This window comes from Panulirus ornatus, chromosome 46 (genome assembly GCF_036320965.1).
Source record: "Panulirus ornatus isolate Po-2019 chromosome 46, ASM3632096v1, whole genome shotgun sequence".
In the NCBI taxonomy this organism is placed as follows: domain Eukaryota; kingdom Metazoa; phylum Arthropoda; class Malacostraca; order Decapoda; family Palinuridae; genus Panulirus; species Panulirus ornatus.
This window is the reverse complement of record NC_092269.1, coordinates 32640378-32662841: the sequence shown is the minus strand read 5'-3', so window position 1 is coordinate 32662841 and position 22464 is coordinate 32640378. Positions and strand designations below refer to the sequence as shown.

Here is a 22464-nt window from a genome sequence, read left to right as displayed (position 1 = left end):
TTGGGCGAGTGTGGGCGGAACAAGAGACGGTGCACTAGTCGCCTGGGCAGAGAGTGCTGCACGTGCTCCTGCTGGTGCGCGTGGCACGTGCCGTAATACAGTGGCTGCTGCTCTGCTGGCGGCGGAGCGTCCCTGCTGGTCTTCTTCGGCGTGAGGGTTATCCTGAACGGATGGGTCTTGGAGCGCCACTGGACGTTTACCCGGTAGTTCCCGGGCTTTAGGGTGATGGTGAACTTCCTGTTGCCCTCCTGCTGCTGTTCAAACTGCTGCTGCTGCTGACGATGATGATGCCTGAACTTCTGCTGTTGCTTGAACTGGTACTTCTTCTGCTCTTGGTCAGCCTCTGGCGCGTGCATGCGGTGCGGCGGTGCACCCCCACCTCCTACTGACGGAGGCGTCGGATAATCTACGGGCGTTGTGCGAGGAATGTTGATCTGGGTGTAGCACTGACTTGGTCCACTGACAACACTACCACCACTCTCGGGCGAGGGAACCCCACCGTTGACGAGACAAGTCCCACTTTTTCTGTTGTTTACAGTCTTGGCCTTAGGGAAGTGCCTCAGCAAATAGGACTTTAGACGCCTTTTCTCATAACTCTTATGCTGTCCATGATAAAGGTGAGAAGGCTCTGAATTCACGTGGTTCTTAAATATGTCATCATACTTTGGCGGCTCGTCCAGCGATTCCCGGTAGCGGGAGGCAGTGTGGGCGTGGAGGTGCGTGCCGTGGGCGGCGGGATGGTAGTGGCGGTGTGTGGCAGGCGGGGCCGGGTCGTGACCCCTGTGCTCGTGGGACACGTCCGGGGATATCCCCACGCCCGTCCTGGGGCCTCCGTTGAGATACTGGTGCCCTGGCTGAAGGACTTTGGCACGGGGGACGCCTGCACGCACGTCCACGTTGACACGGAGCACGCTGTCTTGGGGCACCTTCCCCTGGTGGCCGCGCAGTCCACGCCTACTTTCTGCCATGGGCACAGGTGGCGTGGCAGAGGGACGGGGGAGGTGTGGGCCCGGCTACGCCACCATGGGCCTCACTGCGTCCCGTCACCAGCCTCTAACATGCACATCTCCTGAGGGACGACAACACGTCACGACTAAGACAACACCATACCTGGGCCAACTATTTCCCTCCTTTCCTGACTCTTGACACTTGCTCTACAACCTACACTCGGCATTCCTCAACACGAAACAGTATTCACTTAAAGCTGTAGTTATTTCCGCCACGCAAGATCTTCCGCAGCCCGTAAGCTCCTTTCAATGAATTTATCATTTACTAGATATAACCGCGCCAAATGTGAGCCAGACAAGGGGGCAGTGCGTCCGTGCTCGGTTACGTCAAGGAAGCTATCATAGAAAACGGAAGACGAGTTACGAATAGGGACTAGTGTATACACGTACATTTTTCATGAAGTTTTCTTTGGTAAATCGGTTAAATATACTTTTAGTGACTGATCGCCTTTGCTGTAGGTAGGGGAGGAAATCACGTAAAAGAGACAACCTCCATTTGTTTTCCTCTTATCATAACATTCTTCTTATATCCTCATTTTACCTCCAGTTCGAACCCTACTGTACCCGTGTTAATGACACACACAGCGGCCCACATTCACGTCTTATATAAAGAGTTTATTTATCACGGCTCATCCGTGTCGTCTGTTCGTCTTGACCTGCGTTATATATTCGTGGTGACGTCTAACATCTGCCCCGCGTTCCTTTGTGATATGTTCACCGGATGACCTCTAACAGTTAACCATGCTGACCTCTTGACATCTATGGAGCTGACCTCTAACATCTACCCCGCACTAACCTATCATTACCATCTACTTCTTGCTTCACCTCTCGCATCTATTTCTTGCTGACCAGTTAACATACATCTATAAGACCTACACGAGTATATTCACATGATCATTTATATCGGCTAATTTGTGCTGCGCCCCCCTCCCCTATTTCATCTTTTTCAAACACTTTAATACCAATAATTTCATTACAAAAAAAAAAAAAAAAATTCATCCTAAGTTTACAAGAAGCTTGAGTGATTTCACACACCCTTATCTTCTTGACCATCTCAGTACCACCGACCCACCGTCACCCCCTGACAACCACAGCAGAGAGAGAGCGAGAGAGAGAGAGAGAGAGAGAGAGAGAGAGAGAGAGAGAGAGAGAGAGAGAGAGAGAGCTATATCCAGCACTACTGGAGCTGGTCTGTATCGTACGTATGACCTTCTTAGACCCACTGTTGTTACGGGACTCCTTCGCCTTGCGGTGGTAAACCTTTTGGTGTTACAGTGAACTCTCACGGTAGACGCTTCCCGTTTTTTTCTTCTTCCCCAACACACTCAATAATTATATATTTCCTTCCCTCGTCTTTCATCCGGCCCTGACGGTACACTCAGCCGTTACCGTACGGCCAAGTATCCGTTTACCTCTCCGGATTCCGTAATTGATAATTATACACACAATAACTAATAATCACAAATAACACCTACACCTCATTTTCTTAAAAACCCCGTTACCCAGTACCGTTCAGTGATAATCAAACACCTTACAGTTATTCATAGCGGGTGTCTTGGAACAAGTGTCAGTGTAATATTAATACCATCATAACAGCGCCAGTGTTCCAGTGTATAATATACACCGATATACGTGACTCAGTATACAGACATTATTCTCTGATTAACGCAGCTAAACACATTTCCCAACGCGATCTTTCCTTGATATCTCTTCATCCAGAGTTCTCTTTACGTTTTCCTTAATGAGGTAAGCCAAATATAAACCACAAATGTTAACGTGACTCGTGTATAAACCCGTGCTTAAGTGTACTCCATATTTCTTACAGTTCATCCTTGCTATCGAAACACAAAGGAGTAATATATTTTCATATCGTAAAGTAACACATTAACTTTCCAAACGGAAAACGGAATTCAGGCTAACATTTCTTAGACCTTGATTGTTAAATCATGCTGCCTCAACCTCTCAAACAAACAACCCGTCATGCAAAATGAGCAGCCAAAACTACCGGGTAAACTACCCAAGAACTACATGGAGAACGTCTCAAACACTACCACATTCATAATACCCAAGGCTTCCACCAAACAGTTTTATAAAAATTTTGCGTAAAAACAATCTATTCTTTAATTTTTTCAAACATTTTGGTTCGACGATTTCATGCAACGTTTGTACATCGCCATTCATCAAAATTATGATCCCACAGTGTGATAACGTATAAGCATCTAAATTATGATCCCACAGTGTGATAACGTATAAGTACCATAATTACGATCCCCCAGTATGATAACGTATATCATAATGATCCCACGGTGTGGTATCGTATACGCATCATAATTATGATTCCAGTGTGATATCATAACGTATGAGCATCTAAATTATGATCCCACAGTGTAATAACATAAGTATCATAATTATGATCCCCAGTATGATAACGTATAAGTATCATAATGATCCCACAGTGTGATAACGTATAAGTACTATAATTATGATCCCCAGTATGATAACGTATATCATAATGATCCCACAGTGTGATATCATAGAAGTATCATAATTATGATCCCACAGTGTGATATCGTACAAGTATCATAATTATGATCCCACAGTGTGATATCATACAAGTATCATAATTATGATCCCACACTGTGATATCTTAATGTATAAGTATCACATCCACAAAACTTTAATAATACCTTGACGTATAAGACAAAAAAAAAAAAAAAAAAAGTTCAATCTAGAATTCGACCATTCCAGACTTGACTTCGAAACCTTCCTTCGTATTCACTTGACGCGAGACAACAAGATCGAAATTTATGATCGGGGAAAATCTTCTACTTCGCCCATATGTCGGATGTCTTATGAACCTGCTTTCAGTCATGGGATTACATTGAACAACCTGTTAACTCGAAATATACACGATTATGGGTAAGACGTCCAGAAATCGTTTAGTACCGAGAGTGAAAATTCACCATTGTCGAGGCTGTATCACAGAGAGTACAGTCTCCTTAAAGAAATTTTTGAACTCCAAAGGTGTCTACATTTCCCTGGTACTGGTCGCAGCGCAGCCTAAAGATGCAGGAGCCTAAATGAAAATAACGGATAATACTGTGGCTTTCATGGAAAATGGCCATAGAATGATAACACTACGACTCCTTCATAGAAAATGGTCCTCGGAGAAGCCTAAATACATGAACCTCGTAAGATTTTATTTTTCGGGGTAAACTATTTTTTTTTCAAAACGTTCACAAACACTGTTCCACTCAGGGGGATAATGCTATACGTTTTCTGCTTTCTATGTCAGGTAGTTCTACAATATTTTCATTCCTGGCTTACGACTGCACTTAAACATAAGTTTCTTGCTTTCAGTCAAGTATTTTTGTCTCTTCACAAGTCATACATCACGTCCGAGTGATGATACATATGCCGTCCGAGGAATGCTCACAAAACACAGGGAACTAACCATTCGTTACAACTTCACTTTAAAGAAGAATTTTAACCCTTTTATCACGATAAGGTGGTGTCCCGTAAAATTCCGCGGCGCGATAGAAAACGGGAGTCCGGTGTCTCATTCGTGAGGACAGGGAGAGCGCGTGCGTGGAGTTAGCCGAACACAGGTGCGTCCCCGTGCGAGGTTGATCACTAACTGAGGCCTCGGGGAGCGGACGACCCCGAAGGTGGTGGTATTAGTCCTCCTGCTGCACCTCCGTGTGACTCCGCCCACCACCGCCACCATGCCCGCGCCCGCCACGACCTCCCCACCTTTATACCAACTCACCATTCATCCCGCCCCGCCTTTAAGAACACCTTACCCACATCTCTGACTAATAACAAATTACGATCCACTAGTTCAAAAGCTGTGTCCCAAAAATGAACAATGTCGTTACTTACTAAATCGTGCGTTACTGAGGAAAAAAAAAAAAGGGTGTCACAGGGAGGCAGAGTGGAAGCAGTGTCTGAAAGCATCCTAATATTACGAGCCAGCGGGACGCCAGTTGTTTACCCGCAGCTGCCACAGGATCAGCCACACAGTCATGAAGGTTGTATCATTTCCCCTCCCAGGTGCCTCAAGTCTGATCCTCTCCACCACGTACCCCTCTGGTCTAATCCTCTCTTACTCTTAATCCAAATTAAACCAAAATAGTGACTAATAAATCGAATAGACCCGATTCAGTTATGAGCACCAGTGTAAAAGAATCCTTTGGGTATGGCCAGCCAAACACTTCTCGTAAGTGTTAAAATGATTACGAAAGACGACAATGATCTAGAGCCATATATTTGTGTACATCCTCATCAAGCGGGCCAGAGGGCGGCTACCATTTCAGCAACATTGACGGTTCACGTCAGAGGAGGAACACTTCCACTAAGTAAGAGGTAAGGAGAGCCGCTCATGTACCAGCCTGCCATACACAACAACAAGGAGGCTGTGGTTTATCAGCGGGGCGTCCAGGTGTGACGGGCCGCCGCCATACAATACTAATTGATGCTGTTCAGTCTGTCAACCGAGGGGAGGAAAAAAGAGGTCTAAACCCGACGATATTGGTCGGGTGCGATCGGGCGTGGCCGCAACACACCACCGGGCCAGAGCTGGGGGGGCCATATGACCACAGAGCTAATTACGAAAGAGACAATTATGGCTCTCGAGTACTGGCCCCGGAAATCATCCTGTGTAAAGGAGGGACAGTCCAATGATGCCTCCCCCACCCACCACTCGCGCGCGGGAGGCGCAAGATGAAGTCAGGGATTTTCCTGCATCGTCCACGACAACTTTCTAACAGGAGACGTTACCAGGCCACTCAATGCCAGCGTCTTCACAGAAGGTAGTGCATGACCTTACTGGATACTTTCGTGAACACACGTATCATGCAGTCACTTGATATTCTTACTTGTAATCTTTAATTACATGTATTTTACATTAGATAAATATTACAAGTTGAAGTTATCAAGTCGTCCTCGTTATTCGTTTCCAGGATCGAAGCGACGACACTCAATGAACAAAGGAAATTAAGTTCTTCAATCTGGGGGCTACACTGAAAACATCTACCTCACGCTAACACTCGTCATTCTGCTGCACCACCAGTTTACACGACCCGGCTGCCCAAGTCGAGGAGTTAGTAGGATCCAGTAGTGTAAAACGCTGTTGTAGTAGTAGTACACAGGCAAGGCTACATATGACTGCCTGTACTAAAAACACGCGTGTTATATGTTCTAACACTGTGAGACGACACCACCACTCAACACTCCCACACCTTCGTCCACCCACCACTACTTATTGTTTCATAATGACGGGCAAACACCCAGTGTTGCCGGTGCCACAGGAATTACTTTTTATCATCGGATACAGAGAAGTTTGAGGGTAAAACTGGTGAGGAAGGAGACGTTTGTCTTACTTCATTCATAACATTAACTGCTCCGTGGATAATACGTGCAGAATCCAGCAGGGCCTCAATAATGAGGGCACCCATGTTGACTAGCAAACTAGACGGAGGACGAGGATGCAGATGAGCGAACAGACACTGCATGGTTCACGCTTTAAACTGAAACGAAGATGAATCTTCTGAAAATCTCAACTACACGTCCCTTATCATCATGAATCGTCAGAACTTCCTGTGATAATCTGCCCCAAGTGCTCCCCAATCGACCTTCATCATTATGAACTGGTACGTAAGGCTGTGATCTGATCCCTCTCATCTTGCACGCTTCACTGCCAACTGGACACCTTCCGCAGCCTTGCACACACTCTTCTGTCTCACAGTAATCATCGCTTGCCTCCACCACTCTCATCGCTCACTGCCTCTAACCTTCACTAGTTCTTCAACCTTATATTAATCACGCTCAAGTTGAAAGTGTTCAGTATCCGACCGTCTTGTGGCCCTTCGTCCGTGATCACAGCTCACAGTTTTATGGCTGAGGATAATCCTCAATTCAACCTGCAGGTTCCTGACCAATATAGCCCCCCCCCCCCCCTTCCTCACCCTTGACCCTAATCCTCTCGAACTTTCTACGTTCCATACGGCGGCATGTGAACCACCACAAAGGCCAGACATTTTTCTTCCCCCGGACTTTTCCAACGCCAACACCAGTCGACCTTCCCGTCCTGAGACCCAGCCCCGACGACCGACAATACCAGCGACTACTGATAAAACTCTACAACCACAACATTTCGGAGCTTCTTCATCGCCACCAGGATCCCCGAGATATCACCACATGGGACAACCCTAAAAGAACCTTTCGGCAACAGTGTGACCTTTTCCACAGCCCCACCAGGGCCCGTGAACACAATTCGTCCACCCCTGCAGGCCGCACCATCCCACCCTAAGCCAGGAGGGGAAATTACCTTACACGCGATAAAGTACAAGGCCACTGTCCCTACTCTTGCCGGATTGCTCAAGCGTGTTCTCGTCTCCTTTTTTTTTAAGCTTTTGAGAAAGGTGGTGTGACCAGTACCAGCGGGAAGTAGATACATTTCCATGAATAATATTCATTTAGCAAATATTAAAATTACATTTTGTGTGTGTGTGTGTGTGTGTGTGTGTGTGTGTGCAGGGAACCAAGGGAAGGATTTAATATGGACGCTCGACCAGATAAGCTTGTCGTCAGTGTTGGTAAAAAAAAAAAGGCAACAACTGAACAGACTACATTACAGGCGTATTAAATTCTACCCCAGCCTAATGGTGCGCACATCTCCATTTAAGGAGAGCAGTCTCGTCACGGTGGACAGGAGAGAAGAGCTCGACCTCCAGTTATGAAGGAAGGTCTACAACACGAACGAGTGGCGCACGTGCTGTACCTAACACGACCAAACTTATATGAAAACATACAAATAAATGATGATAATCTTCGTCTGTTCCAGCCGCTAACTCGCTTAGGCGGAAATGGCGATCAAGTGTGAGGGAGAGAAAAAAAAGAATAATTATGATAATAATTACTACCGCGACAAGTTAAAGGGCCAAATACGCTGGGATTTTACTTTTACTGGAGAAGATCAGTAGAGTAATGATAATATTAAAGTAAAATAGTCTTTACGTTACAGAGAAACGGACAAATAACACACCACCAGCGTAATTTATGAGATCCATTAAAAACAACGAAATTATTTGCTCCACTGCGTCGCCTGGAGACCTGTCCACAGCACGAGGAGGAGCTGTGAGGTAACGTCAGTCAACCTCCGGGTCATGTCCTCTCAGCGAAGACGACAGGCGGGGAGGACCTGTGCACAGAGGTGGCGGGGAACCCCGGAGAGAACCACCGCTGGGTTGCTTGCACTGGTTCCCCAGCCACACACACACACACACACACACACACACACACACACACACACACACACACGGCGCGCGGGGAGGTGAGGTGAGGTAAGGTTAGGGGTGAGAGGGAGGAGGGTCTTACGAAAGGACGAGAAGAAATAGGAGGCGGGTGGAGGAAGGGAGGGCAAAGGTGAATCGTTCGGGGCAAAGGAGAAGAGACATGAAGAATGGGAGATGGTGAGGAAGCTTCTGCCTTGCTTGCACCACCTCTGACCACATCGGTGGCCATCTTTCTTACCTGGGGGTCAACTCCCATGGTCACCACAGCTGCGCTCGTGTAGCTCTTAACAAATATATGTTTACGGCACTGTAACACTGACGTTCAAAGAGTTTATATCCTGACAGTCAAAACTGATTCAATATCTCTAGACGGTGCTCGTGTCCTTTATGTTCAAACGTACATGCAAAGACTAATAGACATTCCCTCATCAGTGCGGTTAACACGTCACTGAGTCTATCACGTGAAAGCAAACGACATCGAAATTCCCGGATACATTTATGCTTCAGCTAGTGTTGGGAGCTTGAATGTACCTTAGGTAAAAGGAACAGCCTACGATATCAAACACGCATCGAGAATAATCATTCATACTTATTTCGCATATGCAGCCACACCGCTATCATAGTCTCATGTCATGTTTCATGCACAATTACGGTAATCGTATGTCAAAGCAAACTGGAAACTCTAAGAGTTAGTGCTCAATAGGTTTCTAAAGTCTGGGATTCTATTCGTCTCGGATATACTTTCCTTCGTGTGCAGCTACGCCGGCTGTACACGGGGATTCTCCCCATCTGTATGAAGTAAGTTCCTAGTGTCTGCAAGAGGGGGGAGGCCATTTACCCAAAGGTCAGACAAAAGCACGTCCTTTAAGAGCTTGCCCTCGCTCACTTCAGAGCTTTATTCCTTTTGCCATTCACAGCAGCGTGTCTTCTTTTACCCCCTCGTTTGCAAACATTACTTTAGTATCTGTTCATGGAGAGTTGGCCACTTGCTTGCTCACTTCCTTCTTTGGGTAGGTCAAGCAGCCCCGTCCTTAGGACACCGTGCGAGCGTTGGGAACTGGCGGATGCATTTACTCGAAGTTTGCTTCTTTCCTTCCATGACTAAACCGTGGAGTTCTGTCTTTAAGAGGAAGGTCAAGCATCAACTGAAGAACAGGTGAAACCTTATCCCAAAGAGGCCGTCCCTGATGTTGGCACCAAAAGCTGTTCTCACTATAGAAATAACGACAGGAAATAAAACCTTTACACTCACAAATACGTCCTTGTCTTGTGCATTAAATGTATCAATATCAATATATTATTGATTTTAAAGAAAACAACGCTTTACTTCAAGGTAAATGGCTATCATCTCTTGCTGAAAATTCACAGCCCTTCATTCCACACACACACACACACACAGTTCACCAAGGCATCCTCTTGAGAAAACAAATCACGAGAAACCTGCCTTCGAAGTTGACCATAAAAAGCAGAAGAAATCCTTAGTGTGAGGCACGGGAAACAGCCCGGATTGCACAACCAACCCCGCTGGTATGATGATGTCGACTTGGAAGAGGTTTCTCTTCCCCCGTACCCTGCCGTGCAACACGCTAGGAAATCAAACCAGGTAACGTAAATTGTGGTCATTACGACACAGGAGCAACGTTGATTACGACGAACAGGTTCACGAATTATGACATAGATGGGAATCGTGGGTGAGAAACGATGCGTGGCAACCCTTTGAGGAAAGACTTGAGAAGTTCACAGTGCGAGGGTTGGACATGGGACGTAACGCTCCTGGAAGATCCTTAGCAAGTAACACTGACACTCGTTGACATGACCCTGAAAGGTCAGGTCAAATGTCACGCCACCCAGGGATCGTGCCGTCGTGTTCAAAAGGGTTGAGCAAGACAGTTTTGTAAACGTCAATATAAGTATAAACAGTATTTTCCTTCACTCAACTGAAGAGACGGTTCATAATGGAGATTTCAGTAATATGCACTGAAAAAACAAACAAACTGCAGATGCCTTCTGCTTTACCATCCTGTCTCTACCACAAATAAGATGTCGAGCTCATATAACCTAGTCATGAAGAATCAAGTCTCCAGTTCTATGTCCTTCCTAAGTTAACATGAGAGACAGCGTCCCTCCACACCATATGACGACAATCACCAAAGTGTTAGAGGGACGAGACCCGGTCACATACGTACCCGTCTTATCTCCAAACCATTGCCTCACCTGGTCTCACCATATCTGAAAATGCCCTTGTGTACGTGGAATCCCTCGTTAGTCCCTGATACATTAGAACTCTGCGCAAGAAATCCAAATCACCACAACCCTTTAATCATCCATTGTGATGGTCCAGAGATAGAGCACGCAACGTTACAGTTCAGGAAATCACCATAGACCAATAATGGATCTAGAACAGGCGAACTCGACGAAACGAAACTAGTCTTACCACTGTGCTCTCACCCTCCTCCTCCTCCTCCCTCCTCCAGTATTGCGACAGGCGTAATCTTTCTACCCTAGGCACACGTCCGGGTCAACATCGATAATAAAAGTACTGTTTATGGTCAGGTGTGTGGAGTATGCGCAGCACCAGACCTCATTTTACTTTCCCACTTCAATAATTTACGATGGGTTGAGAATTCACAGTTCCGTGAAGACAATTGCTGCCACCAGGCCCTGTAAATGCCTAAACATCGTTATGAAGAAATAAAATAAATCATTTATACTTACCAAACTTTGATGTACTATAAAGGAGTGTGTTTAGACTTTTCAAAAGATCTTTTTGATCACCGGACCCTAACCATTAGTACCTGAGGAGAGCATACATCCCTGCCTCTGCTATATCTCCCTACCAACCTTCATAATTACAAATCTGTAACTCAGAACACCACATACGTGCTGCTTCTATCTCGGGTAATGTACGTGTACTCAGTATATTTCCGCCGTAGATCTATATCCGTGATGGTAGTCCAGTTTTGGAAAAAAAAAAAATATCTACTGAATCTATTTCATAATCGAGACATTAGTCACGAGCATCGAAAATAATTATGCGCTGCAAACGATTTTTTTTTTTTCTGTACACCCTACATTTCTACAGATATTACACAATTAGCTTTACGTCCTCGCGTTTCCTGTCCCCACCTCACCATACGTCCTTCTTATTCCTTCATACTCACCTCACTCTTCTACTTAACCTACCCTTCCCTACGTCCCATATTCATAAGGCTCTCAAATTCGCAACCCATCTTCATTCTGCCTGGTCCTTATCATTTCTCAAGTGTTTCTCACGTCTCGTTTAACTTCCTCATTCTGTCTGGTCCTCAACCTTTCACAGCATTTCTCACAGCCTCTCTTCCCTTCATCTTCACATCCTCCCATACACTTTGCTATAAGAGCTGCCACGTCCAGAACACTATTTCCCCCTCCTACAGTAACACTGCTACTCCCTCCTATAGTATCGATAACAAACCAGGTTCAGGTTAGTGTGTTGGCTGGCGCACGACAAGGAACGCCTTAATGTCGAGGGAGCCGCTTTGTCGCTTCCGTCTTTCCTCAAAGTCGCAAGAGCCATTCTTAAACCCTCCGCCTTCCAACGAAACGCCAGACTCGCAGCAACATTTGTTTTCGAGCTTAGGAGCCCTTACCTGTTGTAACCATACGGAGACTAGCCCAACTTAAAAAAAAAAAAAAAAATGCATTCAAGACGAAGATGGGAGGGAAGGATCTATGTCTCCTGTCGTAATGGCGTAGATAGTTACGAATTCTTAGGCTCTTTTACAGTTAGTGGAGTAACAACGTTAAGATAATGAACGGCAATTGCTCTGGTATTAACCAGACTCGTTCCTCAGCTGAGGACAATAGGCCATGTGGGAACGAACGTGCGAGACAAGTGGAAGGTATCTGGGTAAGCTGTGCTTACATGTGCAGGTGAAGTGTGTGGCATACGGAATTCGGGATGCGGACGTACGAGAAAGGCGGTGGAATGAAGTTAAAAACTGCTGGTGAACGATAAAGGAGAGGTGTCTGGATGGTACGCGCAGGGAAGGGACGAGAATGATTGAGAAAAGTACAGGAAAAAGGCACGGAAGCTGAAAAACAGGGGAAATGAGAGATGTTGTGAGAGTAGGAAAATATTTTGGAAGACTGTGATGTGAGGAATATAAGAGAACGAATGGGAGGGACAGTAAGGAGAGCAAATGGGGGAAAAAATAGAGACGGAATGAGTATTATGAAGGGCTGGTGATGTATAAGATGACAAGGGTGGAAGATGAGGTGTTTGAGACGATGCCAAACCTGCCTTTTCTAGAACTACATGTGGAATATACTTGACTGCCTCCAGACCCGTATGGTACAGTCCCACCAAGTGGCTGTCCTTGTGACACAACACCCGAAGGTCATAATAGCCCCGCCTTCTTGACCGCTTAGGGCGGATAGGCCGAACCTACCTACCTACCTGTGTGGAGAATATCCATTGACCTTGTTCTTGATCCTCTCCTATAACCCGTTCCTCAAAGCTATATGTGCGGCGCGCTTTTGATGGAGCGAAGACTAGGTTCTTTCACAATCCTTTACACCAGTAAAACTCTTGTTCAGTACGAAGGTCTTCCTCTAGCTAGAGCTGACATCACCACACAAACAGTAAGGGTTCTTTCCCTTCACCGGACCTAACCTTGACATTCTCTTCTGTCATCATTAAAGTCTTGAGCACGACAATGTAAAACCTTGGGCGTGGCCTTACACCTGACCCTTAACGGTCTGTGTCAAGGTCCGGCCGTCATACTAAAGGGTATGTTCAAGGGGTTAAGATCTATCTTACCACATGATCAGTTGCGTCACCTCTTGTCATTACCATCAAGTGTGGTATCCAGCTTCTCGGGTCGTGGCGAGATTCAGACATCAAAGATCTTGCAAATCTTCAAATCCTTTCAGTACGCTTGCCATTTCCCGCGCGGGCGAGCTAACGTTAAGAACAGAAGACCCAGCCTCAAGGGGGGGGGGAAATGTTCCTCGCGTGTTACCGTCCTACATCATTTGATATCGAGATCTCCTGTGACACCTGTAGTCACACTGTACGTACATTATACGGTCAATGTAATAATCAGTCCCATTAAATTTCTTAGCCTACCGTCATATTACGATTCGAGGTACATGTCTATTTTTCCCCCAAGATAACCTCAATATTCATTTTCTACTTTTTCGTCTTCAGCCGATAATACCTCACCATGATCCCATAAGATATACATCAAAACTGCAACACCGTCAACAAGTGACTACATCTGGATACCCCAAACGCAATCGCTATACCATACCACGTAGCAGTGTGTGGTGTGTTCCTTACGAGTCATTCTGAGGCACTTATATCCTGTAGTCAAGTTTTTTTTTTTTCTCGTTTGTGTAATGTGCCGACGGTGGATCAGTCGGACACACCACACGGAATGCCGGACTGACACTTGCATTATCACCTTCTGAGGAATCCACAACATTTTCTTGCTACATAAAAATTAAGCAGCGTTATTAAGGTACACAAAACCATTCAAAACGAAAAATAATGCCGATATATATAAAAAAAAAAAATTAAACGAGTTACCTACACGCTGTACTTTCAAACATAATAATGTATATAAAAAAAAATGAGGTGAAGCAGTATAAATGTATTATAATCAAAGTCGTGAGGAAGGATAGCGTGGCTGCCATACCTTCCAGACATCAGAATATACTAAAATGACCACACGCTCTGCCTTACCCTGCTCGCCGATTACATGCAATGTTAACGCTCTTGGTGCGTCGAAGGCCACGCACTGTCGATTCCCGCACTTAATCCCGTTTAGCAACAAAAGCCCTTCCAGTTCTTCGGTCAGTCTAGCCAGTACAACCTCATACAACAAACAGCTATAACAGCTTATTGGTGAGAGAAAATTCAGGGATGGAACACGTCAGAAAGTGGTGCATCAAGTTTCCATAGCGTAGCTTTCATGATCCGGTTCTTGAGTCGGGAGGTGGAGGAACAAGCGAGGCGTAACAAATGCTTGTGTCCTCTACATTATTAGCGCTCTCTCCACACAGGTCCACCCCAGTGGAACCCACCCTCACCCAGGCGGAGACCACGGGATTAAGCGACGGGAGGGAATGACCTCGGAGACAAAGAATGGAATGGAAGAGATGATGCCACTATGTGTGTGTGTGTGTGTGTGTGTGTGTGTGTGTGTGTGTGTGTGTGTATAAACTTTCTCTGCTGCCTTACGTCCTCTTAAACTTCTTTGTGACGTACGCATTCACAATGTCGTCAGTTTACTTTATTCAGCCACTTCTTTTATAGCATAAAAATACGTCTTTGCATCTTTTCTGACGAGTTTCAAGCGTTAATTCATGTTAGTTCAACGTCTACGTCTTTCGAGGAACCGTTCGCTCTTGACCTCACAGGACTAATTTACAAATTTGAAGACTGTGACTAAGTCACCTCTTACTTTTCTTTCTTCCATGGCAGGCAAATGTACGTCCTCTGACCTTTCACCGTCACTCCCTTATCTTATTTCTTGCAATGTCTTCGTCGTTCTTACCACGACCTTCTCTACTGCTTCTTCTTTAACTCTTAAATGACGACCCCGCAAACACATTGCGTATATCGCTGGATGACCCAAGTCGTCAGGAGGAACGCCCACGATTCGTGACGTCCAGGGAGAAAAGCGAAGCACAACAGCATGAAAAATGCGAGGAAATTAGTGACCGAGAGTGATCTTAGAGGGTACACGTCCAGGATTAGGAAGGCCTCCACGGGAGACGCACCCCACCGACCTAGCGCCCTTACGATCAGTTACACAGTAAATGCGCCCAACTTTCTCCTTAGGCAATCGTGGGGCAGTCGAGGACCCCCGGGAACAGATGACAAGCTTAGAAGTACAACGTTTCCAAAGAATTACCACCTTCAGCATCCCACACACACGCAACGGTCCACTCGACCACATTTATTTGGTGTGATGGATGTAATAATTTTATATATAATGAAACCACCAACGCGCCCGTGTGTGTATGTAAAGGGGCTAAGAGACCTTTTCCTGCCCCTTACAGCTTAAGATTTAAATTTCAGTTAGTATCAGTTATTCACACATGGATAGATGAACGGTGTGTGGTAGGCCCCGTACTGGGTCGCCAACACGACAGGTTGGTGTTTGCGTCTGAGACGGAACATTGTTTTACATCAGCGTTTGCCGCGCCGTTATTTTAACAGACAAGTAATAACGTTCAAATTTTAAACGTACGGGGAAGTGATTGTTCATTATTTTAAAAATCTTAACGTGCTTCAGGTAACTCGTAACTCCATACTTCCTTATATTCACTTACATTCAATGTCAAAACTTTCACAAGAAGGGTGTTCCATTGAATACTTGGTTCGCCAGCACAAGCATAGTGCAATTACTTGGAGTAAAATCGATGTAAACCTTTTTTTAAGTGGCATATAAATTATAGCTAGAGTTACGGGTCAAATGGCATTCATTTCGTCAGACACTAGGAAAAACCTGTATGTACATTTCACGTCCAAAGGTGAAAGTCTTTTCAGATTATCATAAGAGTCAGAATACGTTCAAGGTTAAGCCATTTTTATGAATTGCAAAACTCGGCCAAAGTACAAGCTACACTTATAGGAAATACGTCGATCAGTTCTTTATAGACGTGGGAAGAAAAGGAGTTATACCTTTCGATGCCCTAAATCCAACCATTGCTGATCAGGTCAAACGGATAGGGTGCAACTTAACAACGACGGATACGTGGATGATGGATGACGGACGGACGGATACGGACAGAGTGATGCCTAATTGTCTGCCGTGCTGTGCTGGGTGGGCTACATCACGACTAGGCTACGGTGATGGCAGGGGAAGTAGGGTACTCTACATCACGACTAGGCTACGGTGATGGCAGGGGAAGTAGGGTACTAAGTGTGTGGAGGCCATGGACACTGGTCGAGGCCAGGAGTGATATACGCAGGCCAAGAGTACAGGAGGTTCACCGACGAATTTATTTATGGGATTTCAGGTAGTGTGGGTGTCCTTGCACGGCGGGAACCTCCAGACAAGGGTTCCCTTCAGTTACCATACCGAAGGACGCCATCCTACGCTTGCATCCCCTGTGTACCCTCGCACCCGTCTTAGTCCCACGGGATCTTACGTATGCCATCTACCGCAACAGTAAAAACACAGCCGCTACCTTCCCTGTCCTATTCTCCGAACCAGTTTAAATGCATCCCACCCTTATGTCCCATCGTTGGCTCCGCTAAATCGAATCTAACTTCACTGATCTAACTACTGTCACCTAATCTTGTGGCTGACCAATTAATTACTTGAGCAGAACCTCTCTCAACTTATTTTCTTCACGATGATTACAGATGATTCGGCTTCATTAGGTATTCTTTCCGTCTCGCATTTAATTATTTCTTAGGCGTATAATGCCAAAAATATTTTTTTCGCTGTTCCATCATACCTGTTATTGACACCAAAAAAAAACTAACATCACCTCGTTCCAAAATAGTCCTTACTTCAACCTACGGCCTTGAGACCAACCCCTCTGTCATCTTCATCACCTCCATCTAGTCCCAGTCACGACTGATTGGTTTGTGCCGGTAACCCCGGCAAAAATATCGTGTACCCCATGTTCGTCCCGTGAGCGGTAACGCAAAAGGATTACAGGGGTCACATAGGGTCTTACTCAGACCCCGGTAGGTTGATATTACATAGGATGTTTTTACGGGGACGGATCCAGAAGAAATGAGAGACGAACCAAGGACAGGCACGTCTCCTTTGGTGTGGCGTTGGGGGGTAGGCAGGTAAGATGATAATCTGGGTGTGGCAGGCGAGTGCCATCGTGCCCTTGGTAAGTGCAGCAAAAGCCTCGAGGATCAGCAAAAGAAGTTGATCTCGACCGCACCTACACCCTCCACGCCCATAACAGACGCCAATCTTCACTGATGATTACTGATCCACAAGAACTGAGGAATCCACCGCTGACACCGGGTCCCTGAAGATGCTTACAGAATATCCCTCACCATCTTATTACCTGATGGCCAACCCTGTCACTCACTCCACCGCGCTCGATCCCTGGGAAAGGATGTTATCCCCAGCGGGCAAGTCTTGGATCAACATTCGTGATGGCGATTGTTCCGAGGTGACTTTCCATCGTTAACGCCATCCGTTACCTTCTACCGAGGTCCACTGGCATGCAGCACCTCTGTGAGCACATTCTGGTGCTCACTCAACTTCCCCTTCGTCGGGGCGAGGTGGGACGAGAAGGCCCCCTCTATGAACTTGCCCTACACTGCACCCCAAGACCTTGTCAAGGTCCGGAAGACCACACCCAAACCAAAGGGGAAAAAATAAGGCTGCATTCTCTGGCTGCAGAGGACGCCACACTCACAAGGGGAAAAAAAAGGAAAGATAACTCTGTCTCAAATGACTCTACAGTTTCATGAACTCCCATAAAACTGTCTTGGACTCACACGAGCTTACTCTTTAAAGAAGATTTTACACACGCCAAAATAAGAATAGATCTTTCGCTGAACGTATCTTAGATTCATTGAAAGGTATTATAGCATAAATACAACTATAAACAGGGGCTGGACATAAATGTATACCCTAGAAAAAAAAAAGGTCCAAAGATTGAGACAATAAAAAATCTGGAGCTATGAGCTTATGACCGGACATATTAAAAATACGATTTTTTACTGATGTTTACCAGCCGTAATGAAGGAATTTCGACCAAAGCATCTCTATGTACGAGTGTTATCATAGAGACACTTGCTGGTGATGTTAAACCAGATGTCCATAGTGACGATTTACCTCACACTGCAGTCTTAACACCTGACGAAATTCATGACAGTAGGCAGAGGCCCAGAAGAAACTCCGACATCCACCCAGAACAAAAGGCGAAGGTCAAGGATAAGCGTAAATCCGGGTCACGTGAATAAGTACGTTGCACGACGCGGCCTGAAACACGAGGGACGAGTGCTGGAAGGAGCGGATGGATGGAGGTTGAGGAAGGTTCGGTGGGTCACGACACGCCCTTCGCCCGTTAACCTCGTCTCGTCAAGGCCATAATACCTAAGGATAAGGTTCAGGGACAGCGTTACACGGCGCAACTCTTTTTTCATTTCTTTTTTTTAAAAGGGAAGATTCCCGGGGAGACGGAGACAGCTGGTGCCCGGGAGCTCCTGGCAACGACCACACCCTCACGCCGATGTCCACCGACGAAACCCACGTCTTAAGGCTTACGTCTTAGGCTTCACAATCAAGTTGTCAGTGTCCAGCATCTGTACCGTTGGTACTGTTTACTGAGGATGCACTGTTTTTAGAGTCAGTTTACCTCAAGTAAATTTACAGTGGCTACAGAGGTCTTCTACACCCACAGCTGGGTCTGGAACCTTACCTTACCTTACGTATACCTTACGGTGGTTTCGAGGGTCTCCTGCCCTCCGAAGCTGGGTCTGGGACCTTACCTTACGTAAACCTTACGATGGTTTCGGAGGTCTTGCACCCCTACAGCTCAGCCTAAGACCTTACTTTTCCTTCCGTATTCCATACACTGGTTTCGAGGTCTCTGTCCCCTCCCCCGACAGCTGGGTCTAGGACCTTAGCTTAACTTACCCATACCTTACGATGGTTTCACTGGTTCTTCTACCCCTCACAGCTCGGCCTGGGCTTTACCATACTTTATGTATACTTTACGAGAGCTTTCTTTTTTTTATATAGGGTGGTTAGAAAGAAAAGGGGCTGGACAGGGGTAGGTGTAGCACCTAAGAGAACCCTGGTCAGTGGCTCTGTTGTTGGTCTGTTGTGTTCACTAAAAGTAAGATTGTGAGTCATTATTACTGCGAGGTCTATAACGTTGTTATATACCTTAGTTATAATACGATAATCAGACATATACTTTAGTTATAATAGGATAATCAGGATGTATACTTTAATTATAATACGATAATCAGGATATATGCCTTAGGATAATCAAGACAGATACCTCAAGTTATAATATCCCAGAGTAATGGAGATAAAACCTTTGTCATAACCCGACATCAGAACCTAGCCAGTGCCTATAGTGCTGCTCACCTCCACACTGAATATGACGGACTCTAAAACAGAGAAAAATAAACCCCTCGCATGTACCTAAGTTCCCACACAGGAGCACCTGCCCTCACCAGGCACACCGCGTACCCACGAAAGAGAAACCCGGGAAATCCCGACACTGCTTCAGGAACAATCACACAACGAAACATGGGCTACACTGCCGAACGCGAGTCCTGGAAAGTGACAGGTTCCCTGGAAGAACACAGTTTCAACCAGCGGTCGATGACGATGCTGGAGGGAGCAGCGAGACGAAAACTGTAAATAGAGCACTAGAGAAGGGAGAAAATGACACACGCAAAGGAAGAAAAATAGGAGGAAGATGACACACACTCGACAGGGGAAACAAAAGAATGAAGAAGAGAGTAATTGGGTTGGCGAGGGTCGAGCGCACAGGTTCGAAACCTGGTTGCGGCAGTCGGTCCACAGTCAACCCAGCTGTTCATCCACCCCTATGGGATTGGTCGATAATGGGATGGCCTTGATTAGGGCCTCAGCTAACATAAAAACAAACTGTCTCAAGTGTGAGACACAGAGATGCACGAAGGAAAATCAGAATGAAGAGCAAAGGACGATGATGATGTGCATGAGGAAAAACAGGTCTGGTGGGTTAATACATTTGATATCGGGAATATTTATATGGCCAGATACAAACAGAAAGATAAGAGCAGGAAGGATGAGAATATGTCAAAGGACGGGTAAAAGAGGAAGACCCTGACTAGACAATGACGAGGGCCATAAGGAGTGAGAGAGGCAAGGAAGGATAAGAGGGAATGAGTGGAAGGAGAGAACACAAAATACAGAGGAATGAGGAAGAGAACATGAGAAAAAGAAAAAAAAAGAGTTGGTGCATTACATAAGTTGGCAAAAAATGAGGATGAATAATAAGATAGGAAGGTAAGGAGGGAAAAAAAAGAATATGACAAAAATGAAGTAATGAGTCAATGAGGTACATGAGGAGAGCCTGTGAGCGGCTGGGGGAGGTAGCACAACACCTGGGACACACAAGCACGGGATTAATGAAGCTATTAATAGTGGCGGCCGGACAGCAAGCTCCTCCTGCCAAGGTTGGGACCCACCCGACGCGACGCCACCACACACAAAAACACTCCCCTCTGAACAACCGGCCGACGATCCCTCCCGCAGCAGCCCCACACTACCACCCGACGCAAAAACCCACAGCTTTCTCTGGGCGTGGGCTTCAGCCACGACAGCTACTCCGACCTGATGTCGAAAGAAAAACGAGTGTCTTTGTCTCTCAGGAAGTCGTGAATAGAGACTCGTCCACTTGACTGACGTAACGGAGCTTGAGGTACGACAAGGAAACCATCCTTCTACCCGTGGTCACAGCAGCGAATTCAACCAGTAGTAGTAACCTTTGACTTTTTCTCTCTCAGCATAATAACTGGGAGCGAGCGGTTCCTCCGTGCTCCTGAGAACAGCCATATAAGAAATATGGCCAAGATCCGTGTCGATGATGAACTGCTGTACAAAAAGAAAAAAGGTAAACACATTGTTCGTATGACATTGAGGTGACCTTTTGTGAAACTCACCGTCAAAATATGACGATAGTAATCTTCCCTACCCCAAGGTAAAGAGAGATCTCAGCACCTGTATCTCGCACCACTCCTTAAGGGGTCTGATGACAGACGAAGGGACACAACAGACACAATAAAAACCCTCAATTGTTCAACGAAACTTGTATGTGGGATGGGATGCTACACAGCAGCAAGTGATGTGGGGAGATTAGTAGGGCGTCTGCATTATGTTGGTGGGTTTAGCACTCAACATCGAGAGCGGTTTTCCGCAGGAAAAGAAAGTGTGGCAGGCAGAGGGAGATGGACACTAGGGAAAGGTGAACTACCCAACCCACTGTGGCCGGGTCCTTGTTCCATGTGTGGTCATTCTGTAAACATGTTTTGCTTGAGACTAGGAGCAATACGATCCTCCGCAGCTCTCTCTTTGCAACAGCAAAACTCAGTAAGATAATGGAACTAGAGAAATCTCTAGTTTACAGAGTTTCTCTGTATTCATGTCCGAAACGTTATATCAGCTGGAAACACTTCAGCCAATGAACAGGCTTCCTTAGTTAAATTCAATGACAGAGCAACACCGTGCTTGTCCGATGACCTGCAGTCGAGGGAGGGGAAAAAATAAGCTTGTGACTACATAACATAAACCAGTTAAGCTGGTTGGCTACCAAACAGGGACGTACACCTGGCTAGGTCATCCCACAAACCACAGGGGGACGACTCACTCCTCTGCTCAACAGCCAACACAAGGAGTATTATCCATCGCCGCGGCTCGCCAGGTCTGTGGTTGGCACGTGCCCTACCTTGGCTTCTAACGGTCCGTTCTCTGACAGTTAGTTCATTAAGTGTATTTACAACCGATGTATATTTGGGATAGACACTAAGGCACTCTGTCATCTTCAAAAATACTTTAAACAACCCCTTGGGACAATAATACACTTCTGATATAGGCTTGAGATGATAAAATGTCACAGTATACTGAATGCGAAACACGAAGCTCTTCCACACAGATGGCCCTGTTTTTTATGTATAGAATATCTTGGAGGAAGTTTACCATAAGCCGGAAAGGTTCATCCCCTTAACCCTCAGAGCACAAGATGGAGCGACCCTTACGTATGATGGCCAGGCCTTCGACCTGCCCCAGGAGGGAGGTTCAGGCCAAGCCATCGTACCTCAGGGTCGTACCGTCGTGTTCCGCCATGGGGGACACACTGTAAATACTTGTTTACCGCCGCCACCCATTGTTCCACAGTCGTAGGACACTCCATGAGGCAGCGACCCTCAAGATTGATTTATCACGAGCTCCGTCCCACTCTTGTACTTGGCTTCCACCACATAAGGGTATCGCTGGACCTAATTACCATGGCTCATCCTGGTATTAATTGGTCTTGTCATAATCCCTCCCATATTTGTCCAACACTGAGCCGTAGGTATTGGTATGCACCAAGGACTGGTGCCACGCTTGTATTGAGGAATGTCGACGTTGCATACACATTAGCTCTTCCGGCATTTCTAGCAGTTGCGTAAAAACTTGACAGAAAAA

At 46.0% G+C, this 22464-nt stretch overlaps 1 long non-coding RNA gene across 1 annotated transcript in view; it reads left to right on the top strand.

Annotated features, from left to right (window-relative positions):
- Positions 1-22464, top strand: part of LOC139763192 (uncharacterized) — an 84231-nt gene that overhangs the window by 38700 nt on the left and 23067 nt on the right. The gene's annotated exons all lie outside the window — the stretch shown is intronic.